Below are 19,196 nucleotides of genomic sequence, written 5' to 3' on the forward strand. Positions count from 1 at the left end.
GTGATGCGTGTGCTGTGGGGCAGGGGAGAGCGACCGCGTGTGCGACGCGTGTGCTGTGGGGCAAGGGAGAGCGACTGCGTGTGTGACGCGTGTGCTGTGGGGCAGGGGAGAGCGACTGCGTGTGTGACGCGTGTGCTGTGGAGCAGGGGAGAGCGACTGTGTGTGCGACGCGTGTGCTGTGGGGCAGGGGAGAGTGACTGCGTGTGTGACGCGTGTGCTGTGGGGCAGGGGAGAGCGACCGTGTGCGACGCGTGTGCTGTGGGGCAGGGGAGAGCGACTGCGTGTGCGACGCGTGTGCTGTGGGGCAGGGGAGAGTGACTGTGTGTGTGATGTGTGTGCTGTGGGGCAGGGGAGAGCGACCGCGAGTGCGACGCGTGTGCCCGCTGGCACGACTTGGGGCGGCCCCTTGTGCGGAGTCCCCGGCTGGCGTCAGGAAGGTGGCCTCACTGTGCTCGGGTCTCTGGGAGAAGGGCTCTGTGCTGGGAGCAGGGCCGGAGCCTGGGCTCTGCGTGGCTGCCTCGTGGCGTGGAAGCCAGGAGCTTGGTGGCAAAGGTGTGTGCCTGCTTGTGTGTGCGTGTGTGCACACTTCTGCACTCGTGGAAGTCTGTGGAGGGTATTAGAGCCATTAGGGTGCGTCGACTGCAGGTGCTGGGAAGGTCTCCACCACCGGCTTCAGGGGGAGATTTACTCCCGCCTGCTCGGGCCGGGGCTCCTCCCAGCACTGCCCCCACCCTCTGCCTGTCCCTGCGGGCTCGGGGCTCTTTCCTGGACCCCCTTTCTGGACAAGGACCCCGGCAGCAGGGCTCCCTCAGGGCCTGGTGGCCCCGACCTGTTACCGACCGTGGGAATGGGGGTGCCGGGGTGGTTGGAACCGAGCAGGGCCTGCGAGACCAGGGTCCTGCAGTGGGCAGGGGCATGTGGGGGGCTGTCACGGGCAGTCAGGGCTGGGGCCCCCGTGGGGGTCTGCAGGGTGTGTCTGGGACCCCCTGGGTGCTGGTGCTGGTCACGCCACCGTCCCTCCTATCCTGTGGACACGGTGTCTTGGTGTCTGCTCGTGGCCAGGAAAATGGTCTTGTGTTGGGGACTGATGCCACTTTGAAAATTGGCTTTTAGACACATCTGGTTTCTTTGACCGTGATCACATCAATTTAGTTTAAAAACCTCAAATGATAAAAATTACCTTTCACTCTCAAAGCCACTGTCAGACGAAATGGGCACTGAAAGTGACTTGAAATTAAAACTCCAACGTTTTGCCGAGCAGTGCTCTTCCTTTTACTTTGAATTTGAAACAGAAGGAGCTAGGAGGGGAAGGTAACTGGTGTGCTGCTGCTTCTGTCTCCCAGTAAGGGTCTGTGGAAATGGCTGTGCTGTGCCCCGTCCCTACCCAGAGGGTCCTGAGTGGGAGACCCCGGGCTGCCGACACCCCCCTGCATGTCGCGAAGGGGCGAGCCGCGCTGCTCGGGCCTGCAGTCACCTCGGGCCTGTCTGCCGCGGGCAGGTGGGTCCACTCGGGAGGGGAGGCGCCAGGGCCCCTGTGGAGGTGCTCGGGCTGTGCCCTCTGCCTGTGGGCCCAGCGGCCCTCCTTGGCAGGTTCCCAGAAGAGGACATGGGGCGTGTGCCCAGCGTGCACTAGCGCCTGGGAGACGGCGGGTGCTGCTCTCCTTGGCACCCTGCACAGCCCCCCGCAGCCCTGGCTTCCTGTTCCAGGAGGCAGGTGAGTTCTTGGGCCTCGCAGGTGCTGGAAGCTGCCGGGAAGTCACTGCCCCTCTCATTGTAACAAAGGCACGTGTGAGCCCTAGGGTGGGGTCGAGGGGAGCTGCCATATTCCGCCCTCCAGACGCTGGCTGGGTGGGACGGAGGGGCTCTGTGGAAGGGCTCTGTGGAAGGGCTCGAGGCTGCGGGACAGCAGGCCGCGGCTGAGAGGTAGTGAGGACGCGGTCGGGGGCCAGTGTGGACAGGCGCGGCGGGTGGTGCTCGAGGGGAGGGTCGTGCGGCCCTGGGAGGGAGGGTGGAAGCAGGGGCCGGGCCGCTCCAGCACGTGAGTTGACCTCCGTCGCCGGCCGCTTCTTCGTCTGCCCGGTGGTGGAGGTGTGCGGGGGCTGCTGCGGGTGTGAGTGCGCTCCGCGCTGTGCTGCGCTGGCGGGGCCTGCTCCGGGCCCATCCTGGCCGAGCAGTGCGGCCACGAGACGGCCTTTCCCAGGACCCCACTCGCTCGTCTGTGGAGCGCCTTGGGCTTCTGGCACGATGTGTCCGGATCCCGGAAGGAGACCAGCGGAGGAGTCGGGTCAGACCCCCGGGAGGGCGCAGGGCTGTGCAGAGGGGCCGCTGCCCGGCCCCGGCCCCCCACTGAGCCGGCTGCTGCCTGGCTTCCTCTGCTGTTCTTGGGGGCACAACAGTCCTGTCACTCGGGGGCCAGAACATCCCAGAGGATTGAAACCGCTTAGGCCTTTGCACGAACCCTGGAGAGGCAGGTTCAGCAGACATCCGGGCTAAACGGGAGGCAGCCCGGCTCAGCCCAGCCCAGCCTCGTGCCCAGGCCGGCTGAGGTGTGTCCCTTGCAAGGTTTCAAGGCACTCCTCGTTGAAAAACCCACAGGGTGACTTTTGTTTTCTCACCATTTTTAGTAAAGGCCTCGGACAGTAATCGTGTCGACAAGGACGTGCAGCCGCGTCCACCCTCTTCCCTGCGTCGGCGTGTAGCTCTGCGTGTGCTCACCGGCTGTTGGCCCCCGATAACTTATTGTGTGCATCTTTCTGTTGCTAATAAATGTTTGTTCACATTTTGGTAGCTTTTTAACATGCCAAGATGTGGCTGCTCTGTGTAGCCAGTGTGGGCAGTTGTGATTTTTCTTGATATTTTGTGTTTATAAACAGTGCTCTAGTAGAGTCTTGGTGGCAAAATTGCTGAATGCTGCTTCCTTAAGAGAAACTCACAATTGGAATGGCTGGGTCAGTGGTCTGTATATTTTCAGAAATTTGGCCTTTAAAAGGCCAGATTGTCCTCAAAAAGCTACATCGCCTAATTCAAGGACACTGCTGGAAGGTAGGAAGAGGGTGCCAGCTCCTGGGTGTTGTATAAGGCTTCCTCTCTGCTAACATGACGTGCTGAAACCAGTGCTTTCCCTGTGGTCTCCTTGTGGGTGAGGGCCCCTCGGCTCATTGAGGCCCCCAGTTCCAGGGCTGTTCTCTGCCCACACCCAGCGAGGCTGCCAGCGGCGGCTTTCGTCTCCCGGCATTTCTTCTGGTCCCCGAACCTCCTCGGAATCCTTACTGTTCCTGCCATGCTCGGGGTCTCCGTCCAGCTCTCCCCGTGACTAGTGCCAGAGCACCGCCTCCTCGGGGGACAGCCTGGGCCTCTTGTCTCCGGTACTGGGGTGGTGGTCCGGGCGAGGTGTGGCCTGAGACAGGAAGGCAGCATGGAGCAGCCCGCAGAGAGCAGGTGCTGACCGCCCGCGTCGCCTGCTTCTGTAAGATGGTGGGCCGCCCACCGACCCAGGGGTGCCAGCTTCCTGAAGTGGGTGTGTTCAACCCCTTGTCACCAGGGAGTTGTGGTCCCACCTCCCGTAAGTTTGTCTAAAGTGTTGACCTTCCCCGGCGTCGTCGTTTACCTTAGCACCCGAAGACTGCACCCCACTGGGGATGTCGGGCCTCACCTGCACTGGGGCTGGTGGTCTCAGAGGAAGGGGCTTCCAACCCCTTCCACATCAGGGGAGCGGGGCTGCTCCGCTTTCAGAGGCCGTGCCGAGCTTACGGTTCTTTGTGCTTTTATTTAAGAGATGTGACTGCCTTGTGTGGTTGCTTTATGTGGGGGGCTGCTGTGTGGGGGAAGAAGGAAGTCGGTGTCTGTGGGTGGGGGGCCGGGCCAGGGTTCTCGGTTGCCAGAGCGGCAGGCAGCTCGCTGTGTCCTGCTCAAGAGGCACCGTCAGCCCCCAGCCGGCTTCCTCTGCGCCGGTCCCCCTGCTCTCCGTCCTTGGAGCTCGAGGCCTCTCCTAACCTCTTCCCCACTGGACGGGAGTTAGATTACAGCACAGGGGAGCTCTGACGTCTTGGTTTTTTACTGTTGCCCCTGCTCTGTACCCTCCACTGCCCTCTCGGGGACTTTCCAGACCGGGGTCTCGGCCCCTGGCACCCCGTGCACGTCCGTGCTCCGTGTCGCCACGCTGCTGCCGCTGGTGCCCTGTGATCTGTGCCCCTTCCGGCTCGCCCTCGGCTGCTCTCCCCCACTGTGGTGCCGACTCCTGGGAGCGGCGACCTGCGTGACTCCCTGGACGAGCACCAGCCCAGGGAGCCGCCCGGTGGGCGTCGGTTGAGTGAGTGGCGGAGTGAATGACGGTCTTGCTGAGCGCACAGGGTGACCGCGAGAGGTGTTCGTGTCCCTGGGCCGGGGGGTGGGGGGTGGGGGTGAGTTTTAAAGGTCACTGAGCAGGTAGTGCCAGAGCAGCAAGCGGAGTTCAGGTTTGGCGGAGGCCCACGCTGGGGCCTCGCCCTCGGTGACCACGTGATGGAGAGGCTGGGGGTGTTGCCTCCGGGCTGTCGGGCACCTGTGCGGAGGGCAGGGAGGGGGGGCGCATCGGTGCTGAGTCCTGCCCCCCCCCGGGGGTCCGGCCCCCACGGGCGGTCCTGCAGCCACATGGACCCCCCCGGCACATGCCAGCCTGGGAGGGGAGCTGCTGGTGGCCTCATGCCCTGTCTCCTACTCCCGGCTCCTGCTTGGGTGAGCCCTGGGCGGCCCATGGGGGCCCTTGCGACAGTCTGCTTGCTCCTTTGCTGTCCCTGGGACGGGGTGTGGAGTGTGGTGGCCACTCACAGGATTTCAGGTTCTGCTGATTTTTGTTCTGGGAGAGTGGCTACGAGTGTGTGAACACAGGCCTTCCCTTCTTTGCACTGGCGCGTTTCTCATGGCCGTGCCCCCTCCCTGGTCTGGGCTCAGCAGGAAGGGGCCTGGGCTTTTGGTGATGGGGCTGAGGCCTCCTTATCTCCACTCAGCCCTCAGGGCCACCTGCCTTCAGTGGAAGATGCCAGAGGGCATCGCGTGCCTGTCTCCTGGGCCGTCTCGGCAGCTGTCTCGGCAGCAGCTGGTCGCTGAGGCCTGTTGGAGGATGTCCCTGCCGCTCTGATGCCCATCCTTGGAGCACAGACCGGGAAGCTGCTTCAGGCCAGGTGGGGCCCCTGGAATCTGGGTAGGGACGGGGAGGGAGCTCCGTGAACCTGCTTTCCTGGCAGGTGAAGTGGTGGGGGCCAAGGCCCTCCCCGGCCAGGACAGCTGAGGAGACCCCGGCCTTGTAGAGCCCGGGGCACGTTCTGTGTGGCTGCAGTCCAGCACTGCCCGGCTCCTTCCCGGCACATGGTCAGCAAGTGCAGAGTCAGGGCCGAGTGGACCGTGTGCCCCCACCGCCCCCACACCCCCACTGCCCTGCGTGCCCGCTGCCCCTCCGCCTCCAGGGCCTGGCCCCAGCCCCGCCACCCCCACACCCCCACCGCCCTGTGTGCCCGCGGCCCCTCCGCCTCCAGGGCCTGGCCCCAGCCCCGCCGCCCCCACACCCCCACCGCCCTGCGTGCCCGCTGCCCCTCCGCCTCCAGGGCCCGGCCCCAGCCCCGCCGCACCCACACCCCCACCCCCTGCGTGCCCGCGGCCCCTCCGCCTCCAGGGCCTGGCCCCAGCCCCGCCGCACCCACTCTCCCGGCCCTCCAGCCCGGCAGCCTCGCCCCTCCCGGAGCCTGGCGAGCTTGGACCGCACACGGTGTCCACCCCTCGCCTCCACCTGGCGCTGTGAGGTCTCCAGTGCCAGGACTTGGCGCCACGCTTCTACTCCATCCTCCCTACCGGCTGAGTCCCAGGAACTGTTGGAGGGAATCTGCTTAAAACGTAAACCAGGTCGGGTCACTCCCTGGCCTCAAACCCTTTTGTGACTTCCCATTTCTGTTAGCAGCGAAGGCGCATCCCTGCCAGTGGCTGTGAGCCCTGCGTGCCCTGCCCCCACCCTGCTCCTGCCTTCCGGGCCCCGCCTGGGTGCTGCTGCCCCTCCCCTGAGCAGCGGCTCCGCTGCAGCCTCCTGGCTTAACTTTCATTCCCGGGGGCTGTGCTGACCCCGCCCAGGCAAGGCTTCCCTGTAGAACCTGTTGTCTGTGGCGTGTTTACTGTTACCACGTTTGTCTGGGTCGTCTCTGTTGGCGTGGGGGCTGTATCTGGGTTACGTCGTTCCCACTGTGACTCTGGCTGTCGCACAGCTTCACACACACGGCGGGCATTCGATACCTATTTCCTTGAAGAGTGAGCGAGTGCAGGGCCAGGGGCAGCGTTCCCCACCATCTTTCTGGGTGCCAGGCCTTAAGCTAGTGCCCACCCTTGACACATCTAAACCACAGGTGCTGACTTTGGCGTTGTTTCCAGACCATGTTAGAACCGGACCACTGGGCGCGGCTCCACTGCTGGCCGCGTTGCTTCCCCCAGGCTCCCTGCTTCCCCTTGTCCCCTCGTGGTCGCCTGTCATGGCAGAGGTCCTTTGTGTCACTCGGGCCATCAGACCTTCCGGGGGCTTCCCTTCCCCAGCAAGGTGGGCCCTGGGTCCCCAGCCCCTCACCCCCTGCCACCCTGGGCCTCTCGGCCTCCCCTTCTTTGCTGCTCTGCCTCCGTGTCTCAGTGGAGGGCACATGGGCCTCTCCCCTGTCCTAGGACACTCAGATGTGCTCCCCAATGCAGGCCTTGGCCTGGGGCTGTGTCTGGATGTCCGTGGCGTCCGTGCCCTTGCTTCCTTGGGCTCCTTCCCAGAGAGGCCTCCCGCCCGGCCTGGAGTGGACGCCTCCACAGGGCACTCATTGCCAGCTGACGGGTTGTGTGTTTGTTTCCGTGTTTGTCGTGTCTCTGCCTCCCACATTGCAGCTGCCTGGGGTGGGGAAGTTGTTGTACGACTGGATCCTGGACTGTGCTTCTGCTTCCTCTTCTTCCCCTGATGCACTCATGCATCTGTGCCTGCCCTCCTGCCAGCCTGGGAGGAGTCTGCTTTCCTGTTCGGGCAGCTGCAGCTGCCGTCGAGTGGACGAGTTGGCACCTTGGGTTCCTGCGGCCGGCCTGGCCACTCGGCAGCTGGGCTCCCCCGCACGGGCCTCTGCACACCCTGCTTTGTTTCAGACCGCAGCAGATTGATGGTTTACAGCGCTCGGCATAGTATCCCACTGGAGAATACACTTTCCTGTTTGCCATATGCCTAAGTGATCAGTTACCTGATTTCCCTTCAGATGGCACCTGGGAAGGCTGTTTCTGCTCCAGGTTTGTGATGATGCCAAGATGGAAGCAGCACATTGTGCCTCAGTTAGGGCTTCAGTGTACGGTGTCTGAGCAGGCAGGACGCATGTCACTGAGGTGATGGCTCCCCAGAGCGGGTTTAGGAAACGAACCTTCGCTGAGGGTCTGCGGCCTGCTGGATGGCAGGGGATGTCCAGGAGGAGCGAGGGAGAAAGCCTCTCCACAGGAGTAGCCGGGTCTCTGTGGGGTCACGCACATGTGTATGCACACAGGCACACACACACACTCAGGTCTGCACACACATATGCACACACACTCAGGTACCCACAAAGATACACTCAGGTCTGCACACGCATATGCACACGTGCACGCAGGTACACACACAGATATGCTCACATCTGTGCACAAGCAACACAAAAATACATGCATATGTGCACACAACACAAATACCCTCACATATGTGCTCACATACATATGTAACTGCACACTGGCACACATAAATATGCTTACGTCTGTGCACACGCAACACAAAAATATGCACATACATATGCACACGTGCACACGCGTTAATATGCATATACAGACAACACATGCATGTGCTCACATATATGCTCATGTACATACACAGATGAACTGGCACACATAAATACACTCACATTTGTGCACACATGCACACACAAATATGCTCATGCATATACAAACACACATGCAAACTCTCACATATATGCTCACAAACGTACACAACACAGGCACACATGCATGCACAACCTCAAAATACACACATACATAGGCTCATGTATAAGCACGTGCATATAAACATGCAGCACAAAACATATGGTCGTCTGTGCACACGTGTACACATAAGTAATTAATATAATCACACATATGTAAATCATGGCCACATGTACATGCATGCATACACACGTAAATGTACACACTTGTACACGCATTTGCAAGTATACACAAATGTTCACACACACAGAAATGCAAAGCTCTAAAGGGTGTAAAGACTCATGTTACTTGGGAGAGAGTTTTTTCCTGTTTACGAGGTAGATCAGGGGAAACGTCTTGCAGCAAGAGCCTTTTGAGCCAGCTCTTGCAGTACTGCCTGAGGCTCAGACAGAAACAGTGAAAATGGCTCCCGTGCTGACAGGTGGGGCACGGACAGGGAGTGCACACCCCCCGAGTGCCTCCTCATCTTCGCCTCACGTTGCTAATCCTACTCTGACCCGAGTCCGGGCAGGTGGCCCCACTCCTGGCTGCCCTGGCTGGAGTTTCCCAGAACCACTGATCCACACCTGGCAGCCGGGGCGGCGCTGCTCCTTCTTGCCTCCAGAGCAGCTGGGGTGCCCGGCTGGCCCACACGTCTCCCCCGATGGGGTGAAGCAGGGACGCCCTGAGTGGGGAGGGCACGCACCCCCCTGCAACACCGCATGGGGCACCCTGAGAACCTCGTTTCTGTGGTCTCTAGCTGGGGCTGCGGTAGCAGCACCCCAGGGTGTCTGTCTGATGCGGGCGCTGAGCACAGCCCCCGCCGTATGTTGGGTTCAGAGAGAGGTGGCTTTTCTCAGCGATTTTAGAGGCGTGAGCTCCAGCAGGTCCTTTCTTCTCCACGTCGCCCTTGAGGGAGGCCCCTGGGGGTCTCGGCGCACAGTGCCAGCGTGGCCCTCCCGGGGGTCCGGCTCTGACCCTTTCCTGCACGGCGTGGATGGGCTGGGCCAGTGTCCCGAGGCTCGCCGTGGGGGGCCTTTCTGCCTAAGACTGCTCGAGTGGTCAGGGCCAAGGCGCCCTCTGCCCATCAGTGTCTTCTCCGTGGGCTCGGTGTCGCCCTGTCCCCCTGCTCCCAGGACTCAGGACAGGAAAGGGGCCAGCAGCCCTGCGCCACGCGGCCGGCCTCGGGGCTGGAGCTGCAGCGCTGGATTCGGCCGGGAGGTGGCGCCTTCGGCGTTCGGAGCCGCTCCTCCCGCGGGAGTGCTGCAACAGGCCTGCGGCTTGGTCCAGCTAAAGGGCGAGTGAGGGAAGTCGCTGCGAGGACTTGGGCCAGGGGTGTCTTCCGCAGCTGCGTCCCAGGGAGCTGCTTCTCCACGCTCTTCTCCCTGCACATGTGTCCCCTGCCACCCCGCTGGCTTTCTTGTCCGTTCCAGAGCAGGCCGCAGGTGTGGGTCCTGGATGCCCTGGCTGCCGCGGGATGGGCCACGGCCCGGGGCCTGCTTGAGCTGCCACCGTCCCCTCCAGCTGCAGTGGCTGGCTCTGCCCCTGACCTCAGGCCGCCACGTCCTCTGAGAGTCGGGGCTGTTCCTCCACTCGTCCACAAGCAGGACCCAGTGCCCAGTGTCTGGAGGGTTAGGGCCGGGCACACGCACTCACGTGGGCTGGAGTCTGGGGGGCCGCTGGGAGGCGGTGGCTCCACATGGCCACACGGGGGGAGAACTGTCCGTTCCTTGCAGGCTCGTTCCAGCCTTGACTTAGAAAATGGGGTTGGAAGTCCATTGCTGCATTCAGTACTTGGTGTTTTGGTTTTCCATAACATAGCGTTTGATCTGGGCTTCCGTTATGGAGTCGGGTTGAACTCCTGGGAGAGGGGTAGGCTGTTCCTTGGCTTCTCTCCTGGTGTGGTTTTTTCTGGGTGCCCTTTGTCCCTAGCCCTGTGTTCCTCAGGATTAGCAGCATGGAGAACCCCCGGGGGTCCCCAAACGTGGGGCCTGAGGTGCTGTGAACCAAACGGCTCCCGGGATCCTGGCTTGAGTGGCAGGAACACAGCCACTTCCTGCCTCGGTTTCCTCACCTGTGCAGTGCAGGTAGGACTGGACCCGCCTTCCATCAGTCCCTCTGGAAGGCCTCCGACACCTGTGCCCTCCCTGGAAGGAGTGCACAGATAGCGGGTAGAGCACGTGGCTCTGGGTGGGCAGCCGTCAGCCCCACCTTCAGGCCCTTCGTTGGGGGCCTCCCGGTAAGCTCTGGGGGTGCAGCATGTGCTCCTGGCCCGGGCTGGCCGGAGTCAGAGGTGGATGCTCCCCCAGCACCGGCCGGGTCCTGGCCTTTGAAGTGAGGAGCTGACATCCTGCTTCTCCTTCTCCGGGCTGGGAGGTTTACCTGCCCTGGCACCTCCTGCTCCACCCCTGGTTGGTCCCCGGCGGGGCCGGTGCTCTCCTGGCTGCCTTCACCTGCCCTTCCCCGCAGCTGCCAGTGGTCAGTGTACTGCAGAGGGTGCTTGGGCCCCACGAGAGCTGAGCTCACAGAGGCGGGATTTGGCCCCATGGCGCTGGGGAGGGTCTGGGTGGGTGACAAGGCGGGGCAGACAGGCACAGCGCCACAGGGCTCCCCAGGTGGGCTAAGGTGTGGCCTGGGGTGCTGCCGACAGACGGACACCTGCCCCTCCTCCAGGGAGCACGGCCTGCCCCTCCCCAGCGCGTGCTGTCTCCTTCAGCAAGATGAGATGCCATTAATATTTCACACCCAGACGGTTTTCTTGCATGTTTTGCATTTCCATATTTAAAATGGCATTTCCATATTCATGGGGCTTTTTAATAAACTTTTATTGTTAAGAGCTGTGCAAGTGGATAAAATACGAAACTCCCCTTTTTATTCAAGCACTGGAAAAAATTTTCATCTGCCCAAATGAAATCGATTTCTGAGTGGTTAGCTCTAGAGCAGTTGCTGTGGAAAAACCGTTCTGGAAGCCCCGTGTTCCCACATTCCTCTGGCAGTGTGGGGTCCTGGGCTTGGCCAAGCCCGCGGGTGGCTCGTCTGTCGACTGACCCCCCTCCTCATCCCTAACAGGGTCATCCCTCCCCTCGCAGGGCTGTCAGGGCCGACGGTGTGTTGTAGGTGCCGAGTGAGTTGCGGCTTCTGGTTCCCGGCCCCTGGGAGTCGGGGCGTGTCAGCGTGAGGAGGGGGTTGTGTGCTGCCTGCCACTCGGAAGCTTCTCCTGCCAGCTGGGGCAGAGCCCGAAGCCCACCTCTCAGTGTGTTTTTGCCTTCAGTTTTGTCCATTAACTCTTTTCCAGCCTCTCCATGCTGGCTGCTTGGCCGCAGCGTCTGCTCTCGGTGCTCCCGAGGGTGCCTCGCTCCTTGGGTGGAGTGGGTCTGGAATGAGTGCGCCCGTGGAGGGACTCGAGTGCCGCAGGCAGAGTGGTAGCTGGAGAGGCCGGCTGGGATGGTGACCATGGCCAGGGACTGCTCCTGGAGGCTGCAAGCCCCTTGTGTTCCACCGTTCCACATCCTCTCGGCCCTCGGTGGCAGTGGTTTTCAGACTTCACAGATAAACCATTCTGCTCCCCCATCTCCCATGTGATCGGTCCCACCCAGTTGGGTCACTTCGGGGGCAGCGGGGGTCTCCACAGTGGTGCATTTCGCTTCTCCGTCTCCACAGCCGTGTGACGGAGGGCGGGTGACCCAGTGCCTGTGGCCTCTGCTGGCAGCGCCAGGGCCTCCATGAGTGGGCACAGCTGTCGTGACCCCTCTGACGTGGAGCGGCCTGGAGCCCTGCCCGCTTGGCTGACCTTCCAGCCAGGGGACACCCCAGCCGTGCCAGGGGCGCTTCCCCCTGGAGCAGCCGGCGACCGTGCCGGAAGGTGGCCGGGGCCTCCGGGAGGCCTTGGCTTGCCCGAGGTTTTCTGGCATTGCCCCACAGTTCCGTGCTCACCTGGGAAAGCGGTGGTGGAGATCAGCCAGCACTCTGGTTTCTCGGGCCACAGAGGCAGGAGGGGACGTGTGCAGTTTGCAGTGAGGGAAGGAGGAGGAGGCCTGGGGGCTGTGCAGAAGCCCGTTGGTCTTGTTTGCTGTATACAGAGGGGGCCTGCTTGCTGCTTCGCCACTTTGCTGCTCTCAGAGACTGGAGATGGCCGAGGCTCGGCCCCCGAGGAAAACACATCAGTGGGGACCAGTCAGGTCTGAGAGGGGGGGCCCAGCACGCATCCACCCTTTGGGAGGCAGAGTCCCCTTTACTGCCCCCCCAAGAGGTGGTGTTAGAACTGGGAGCTCCCCAGGCATTTGGAAGAAAGAGACGCAAGTCCTGTCTGAGTGTTGTCTTGCATTTTTAAGATGAGAATAAGGGGAAACAAAAGGAACCTCTGATGCTTCTCTCAGTCTCTTGGTGCTTCCTTGTTTACTGCAAAGACGTTACCCCGAGGCCTGGTGCAGGGGAAGCAGGGGTGGTGGGTCAGGTTCCGGAAGCAGGGGCCAGCGGGTCAGGATCTGGAGACAAGTGTACGAGCCTTCAGCTCAGGGCAGGTGGGGGTGAGCGCTGTCGCCGGCCTCTGCACGGACACCTCCTAGTCCCGGCCTCACGGGGCTCCTTCCCCAGCCCTCAGACCTGCGGGGCCTCGGAGGTGCCATGGCTGCCACCCCTGTCCTGCCACGGTGACGGAGCAGAGGCTGCCTCACCCATCTTGGGCTCTGCTGGGGCATTGGGGCGGCTGCGATCCGGGCACAAACGCCCCTTGTTGGCTGCAGGCAGGGAGTGGGGAGTGGGGAGTGGGGCAGTCTCGTGCGGCACGGTGGGGGCAGCCGCTGGGAGCGGCCAGGCCTGAGGACTCTCCCGTTATCTCAGGTGCAAACCCGGGCCCAGCCAGAGCCGCCACCGTGACCCCCGCCACCCTCTGTGAGCACGCTGTGGGGTCCGTGCCGCCCATGCTGTGCAGGCGTCCCAGGGGCCAGCTGGGGTCAGACATGGGGTGTGTGTTTTAAAATGGTCCAGATTCCTCTCTGGTGAGCACCTTGAGCTGTTCGTGGTCTCTTTCTGCTGAGCACCAAGGGGCCGAGGTCCCTCATTTCCGTTCTCTGCTGGTGTTGGCATTTCTGTATTTTCTTGCCGTGAATGTGTAACAGACTTGACTATGTTTAAGCCGTTTTTCGTGGAGACTCTCATCAAAGCCAAGTGGAATGGGGAGTCTTCCTGCCGGACCCCAGAATGCTCGGCCCTTCCGTCGTCAAGCCCGTGGGTGTGTTCCTGAGAGGCCCCTCACTTGTTGGCCCGGTGAGCTGCTGCACTGCGCCCTGGCTGCTGTGGGCCCCTTTCCCTTGCAGCAGCTTGGGGTTCAGGAGGAGAGAGACGTCACCTATCCACACTGCTTCAGCTTCTGGAAAGACGGGGAGAGGTGGCAGCTCGCTCATGGCCCGGGGTGGCGGGCTGGAGGGAAGCCATGGCTCCCGGCACGCCCTGCCCAGAGGTGTGTGTGTGCCCAGGCCGGCTGCTCTGGAACCACTTTCTTTGGCAGTTCCGGGAGCGTCCTGGGCTTTGCCGGCGGAGTGGGGAGTCAAGGATGGCGCTCGGAGGATGGACAGGCAGCAGCGAGGGCCTGGGGCTGCCCGGATACCTCGGGGGGCCCCTCCCAGGCATGGACCGGCAAGCCCGTGCTCAGCCCCCCACTCCACTCTCCGGCTTGGCCTCAGCTTCACTGGAGAAGGCACTGTGACGCGGACATGTCCCTTGCTGTGCACCCTGCTTTCCTGAGGTAGAGGCTGGCTGCACCCCTCTGCTGGGCGCTCGAGGCTGGCCCTGGCTCCCTGCAGGCCTGTCTGAGACGCAGGCCCTCTGCGCCCTGATGTGTGCCTGCCCGTCTGCTCCGCCGGCGCACGGTGGGGGCTGGCTGTCCGCACAGCCCACCACCCACACTGCAGTCTTTCCTGGGAGTGGGCGCACGACTGCCTTGGCCTGTGCAGAAATAACTACTCTTGTCTTTTTGATCCACGGGCAGGGAGGGCGGCCAGCCCAGCTCCCACCCCCTCTGCCATCGTCCTCTGGGCAGGGAGATGGCCGTGTCCGCTTGGCCGACTGTGCACAGGGTGCGACCTCTGGAGGTGGTGCCCTCGCCATGGGCACGCCTCTGTGCTGGAGATGTACCTCAAGTTCATGTTCTGACGTCTCACGTGTGCTTTGACCCTGAGAAACAGGTTTTCCTCGGAATCACTAGTACTGGCAGGTAATGGTTTGGAGGAAACCCGTGGAATGGTCGTGGCCATTTGGAACAGGTATCTCGAGGAACATCCTGGGGCCCTCGGGGAACCCAGGTGGCTCGGCCTGGTGGGGCCGCCCATGGGCGTGGTCCACGCAGGAGCACCCGGCTGGGCTCCTCCCTTTCCCCCCGGACCTGCTTCCCGAGCTCTCCCGCCTGCCCGTGGTTTGTCTCCGGGGCTGCACACCTCAGCTCCGTGGATGTCCGTGGGCAGCCCCGGCCCTGGTTGGCAGGGGAGCGCATCCCCGCCGGCCCCCTGCTTTTCCCAGCGCACCTGCCAGGGCTGCACGTAGGTGTGGAGGTGCGGGCCTGCCCTTCTCAGCTGTCGAGCTGAGCTCCCCCTGGCTCTGGGCCTAGAAAGGATCAGAGAGCTGCCTGCCCACAAATCGGTTTCACCCTCCACAGGGGCCTCTCAGGTCCGTCTCCTTCGCTGACGGCTGCTGAAGCCGGGCGGGGTGGGGGTGCCATCGATCAGTGCCAGCCAGCAGCCCCCCGCTCATGGCCACTGCCTCCCTTCTGAGGTGAGCCTGTGCAGGGGAGCTCGTGTACCCTCTCAGGTTGTGGAGAGGGAGAGTGGGGCGTGAGGGCGCAGAGGCTGGGTGGTCCATGTGCACCTTGACCAGGTGAGCCAGGGCTGCGGGAAGCCCCGAGAGACCTGTGGTGGGGGCCTTCCTTGCCCCCCGAGCCAAGAGGACAGGGAGAGGCTCCTGACTAGTGGCTGGGCCACTGGGCGGGTCTGGGGTTGACACGCCAGCCAAACCGCCAGACACCTCCCCCCCCCCGTGGCACTGACCCTGCTTCATTGTTTCCAGCTGGTCACTGTTCAATGCCAGCCAGACAAGGTAGGTCCGTGACGCCCTCTTTAAGGACCAGTTGCTCACACAGCCCCTGAGGGTTTTCTGGGGCGGAACAGAAGGCCACTCAGATCTCTTCAGGGAGTTCTCTGGAACCAGCCTTCATCTTTTGCTCTTTGCCCGTCCTCTCCTGTTAGCTGGTTGTTTGGCGAGAGCCGGCCTGCCTGGCTCCCCCAGCCCCTCCTGGTGGTCTGCTGGTTTGTGTTAGACATGGGGGGCTCTTGGCCCCGGTTGATGGGGCAAGCCAGCGACATGCAACTTGGCTTGTGGAGAGGTCCATTGTCTCTCCTGGGATCAGAGAACTATAAAGAACTTACGCAGTGTGGAAGTCATCTGGTGTTTTAGTTTTCTAATGCTGCTGTTTTGCAAAACACCAGAGATGGATTGGCTTTTATAAAGGGGGTTTATTGGGTTACAGATTTACAGTATGAAGGCCATAGAGCGTCCAAGGTAAGGCATCAACAACGGGTACCTTCCCTGGAGGATGGCCATTGGCACCCAGAAAACCTCTGTCAGCTGGGAAGGCACGTGCCTGGCGTCCGCTTGCTCCCAGCTTGTGTTTCAAAATGGCATTCTCCAAAATGTCAGTGTCAGCTTCCAACGGCCATCTTCAAAATGTGCTTCTCAGCTGTAGCTAGCAGCGAGCTCCTTCTTCTGAGCTTATATAGGGTCCAGTGAACTAACCAAGGCCCACGCTGAGTGGGTGGGGCTACACCTCCATGGAAACATTCAGTTGGAGGTCACACCCTAACCAAAGCTTTCACTCACAGTTGGGTGGGTCACATCTCCATGGAAACAACCTAATGCTAAGATTCCAGCCTAATCAACACTAATACATCTGCCCCACAAGATTGCATTAGAGAGCATGGCTTTTGGTGGGACATAATATATCCAAACTAGCACACCCGGCAGCACAGAGACCACATCAATTTGCAGATAACGTGGCAGGGGCTTCTGCGGCCTGAGAGGAGCCGAGCTGGCCCTTCTGCCCGAGCAGACGCTGGGGCGCCGTGGATCGTCAAGCCTTGGGGCGCTGGGACTGACGAGTGTGTGGAGGACAGCACGCCCTGTCAAGGGCTGGGGGCCTCCAGGTGCATTAATTTTTACGCTCCCTGGGGGAGACATCGTCCTCCTTCCAGGTGTGGGCTGGACAGCCAAGGGGATGTGAACCCCGTGCAGACAGGTTCCAGAGGGGGCCGCCGCCATGCTCCCTGCTGCCGCTGCTCCGTTCCCAACGCCTGAGACGTCCGTCTGTGGAGCAGCCCTGAGTTGAGCACTCTCTGCACCCCAGGGCTGGCCTTTGTCCAGGCAGGTCCCCGTTTGAGCTGTGAGGATGGGGATGATTCCTCTCCTCGTTAAAGGCGCAAGAGCCCCTTCCCCCGGCCTTCACCTGTTCTCGCCCCGGTGTGGGGTCCTTGCAGGTGCTCCTGCCACCTCCCGCAGCCCCCGCGGGGGGTTCCGGTGCCTCAAGTATCCTTTGCTGTCACCCACGTCCATCCGGAAGGCTGTGCCAAGCTTGCCTCCCCTCTGCTTACAGCTCTCTGCTGTGCCTCCGTCACTCTCAGGAGCAAACCCAGGCCCGTCCTCAGTGTTGCAAACCTGCCTTCTCACCATCTTCCGGCCCCATTTCTCACCCCCTTGCCTGCCAGCCTGGTGCCCTTGTCCGTGCCTCCTGCTGCCCTGTCTGGGTGCCGGCTCCGCTCTGGCTGTTTGGCACATTACCTGTGTGCACGTGTGCGTGTGTCCCCACTGCATTGTCAGCACGTAGAGGGCAGGGATGTCTCCTTCCCAAGCTGACAGAGGGCCTAGCACCCCACTTGGGTTAGCACGGGAAGTGTTTGCTGAAACATGGACGGGGCCTGGGGCCAATGCCATGGGACGTGCTGGCGGCTGTGGTAGCAGTTGTCCCCACAGGTGGGGCTGCGAGATCCCCCAAGGAGGGGACTTGGCCGCCCCCGTCACGTCTGTGTGCACGCATCCCTCGAGATGGGGCTCTCGGCTGTGCTGTGTTAGCTTGGAGATCATTACTCAAATCGACTGCTTTATTACAGATTCTCAGTTTTAATTCACCGTTGTTTGAAATACCCTATTAAACACACAACACTGCTGTTTATCAGCTGAGTTGCCGGCAGCTTGGAGCTGGGGTTATTTATTTGGAGGTCTGTGGTTTCTAATGAAGCCAGAACCAAGATGGGGCCTGGAGGAGCCAGGCACTGGCCCCTGAGGCCGGCCGTTCGCCGTGGGGCTGGCTCTGCCTTGCAGAGCCGCCTGAGCGATGACTTCATTACTTCCTCCAGAAGGAGCTCATTAAACCTGCATGCTGGAAGAATCTGTGAGTGACAAAAGCAGTCTGTCCTGAGACACTTCCTGGGCCTCTTGTGCCTGGGGTCTGCAGAGCAGGGCTGTGCCTACAGGGGCCACGTGCACGGCAGGTGCCACATGTTTTTGCTTCTGCAGAGCAGCCACCCCGCGCGGGGTCCGGTGACATCCCTGCCCTCGGCAGCCGAGACGGGGCACGTCGGCTCTGGGTTGTGCTCAGCTGGGTGAGCTGGGGGCTCGCGCTTGGTGGCTTGGAGCCTCCCCCCTCACCCATCTCGCGGTCCTCTAGGGCCTCCTCTGCTTGTCTGGGACCCATGAACTGGGTGCCTCTGGGGTTGCTTTCAGTGGGCGATTTTTCAGCCAGTGGCCCACCCCTTGAGCCTCTTCTTCCCCAGGAACCCTCATTAGAGCGCTGTGGTGACCCTGGGGACAGGAGTGAGGGTGCCGCCCCCCATTCCCAGGTGGGAAGCTGGGTGGCCTGGCTGGGGAGGTGTGGGCAGGCCTGCAGCAGCGGTAGCTCCACTCAGGAAAGTGCCGGAACGTCGCTCCCTTTTTAACAGCCTCGCCCCTCTCATCACAGAACCGCAAATGTCAGGGCAGGGCAGGGCAGCGGGCAGCAGGCACTAATTGGCTGCCTCTGAGAAGCCGAGCGTGGGTTCGCTTTTAAGGAGGTGCTTTGAGCTGACTTTTCAGGGAGTTTGTTTTCTTAGCTGGACAAATGTCAGGAGGCTTTCTTGATGTCTCCTGAGTTTATTTTAAGAGCTGCCAGGAAGAGACCATTCGATAGAAGCAAAGGCAAGCACGCCACCCGGCCGCAGCAGTGTCTGCAGAACGCGGTTTCTGCACAGCCCCTGGCTCCTGTACATCGGGGGGAGGGTGAGCCGGTCGTCATCTCCTGGCCGGTTAGGTGCTGCCCACCCATGGGGATCTGTTGGATCGATGTGGTCAGGCTGGTCCTGAGGTGCCACTGGAAGGATGTGAACTCATAAACATGCAGAGGGAGTTAAAACTCAAGTCAGAATCTCCATGAGCCTCAGGAAGGTACCGTCGGCTCATTTTCTGAAAATGTCACCCCGTGGGTGGGCTGGGGGGATTGTAATGGGGGCTCCTCTCTGCCCGCCTCTGCAGAGTAGGGGCACGTGTCCTCTGTGGGGGGTCCGGTACACCTCTGCCTTCCCGCCCGTCCCTCCTGCCTTGTGGGGCACCCAGCCATGTGGGAGGCTCTTGCCCCACGTGGGTCCCTGGGGCGCGGCTCCAGTCCTCTCTGGCCCCCCGGGCCTGGCTGCCCGGCCCTGCAGTTTGCCTCTGTCTGGCTTCCAGCTGGCCTTCCTAGAGGCCGGGGCCACGAGCCTGCCTCTTGCTGGATGGGGACCTCGGGCGGGAGCGGCCTGGGAGCCTGCGGCTCTGAGTCTGCTTGGGGGCCTACTCCGTGGCCGTCGGTCCCAGTCACCTCAGTGAGGCGGGTTCCTCATGGTAAAGCAGGGGCGGTGCGGCCCACCCTGGGGTTGGCGTGGGGACCACACCCATGATGCCTAGTGTCCAGCAGGCCCCTGCATGGTAGGCTCTCCTCCCAGGGGCCGTGACCGGCTCCAGCCCACCGTTGCCAGGACACCCCAGGCTGGGCGGCCTCTCGTTCCTCCCAGGAGGCTTTGTGCCCCCCGTCTGGGCGCCCACCCCCCATTGTGTAGGTGCTCCTTCCCCGCAGTCTTGCAAGTACAGACACAAGACGCGGCCTTCCCACCTCAACCAGGGCGCCTTGTTTTCCGTGTGCCCCCAGCACCCCGCATGGCGCCGAGCACACGGGGCTCGTTCCTGGAAATGCTTCT

General features: G+C 62.0%; 1 protein-coding gene across 6 annotated transcripts in view; it reads left to right on the plus strand.

Annotated features, from left to right (window-relative positions):
- MAD1L1 (mitotic arrest deficient 1 like 1) overlaps positions 1-19,196 on the plus strand; it is a 248,881-nt gene that overhangs the window by 62,600 nt on the left and 167,085 nt on the right. The gene's annotated exons all lie outside the window — the stretch shown is intronic.

The sequence above is a fragment of the Choloepus didactylus genome, chromosome 21, assembly GCF_015220235.1.
Source record: "Choloepus didactylus isolate mChoDid1 chromosome 21, mChoDid1.pri, whole genome shotgun sequence".
Lineage (NCBI taxonomy): Eukaryota > Metazoa > Chordata > Mammalia > Pilosa > Megalonychidae > Choloepus > Choloepus didactylus.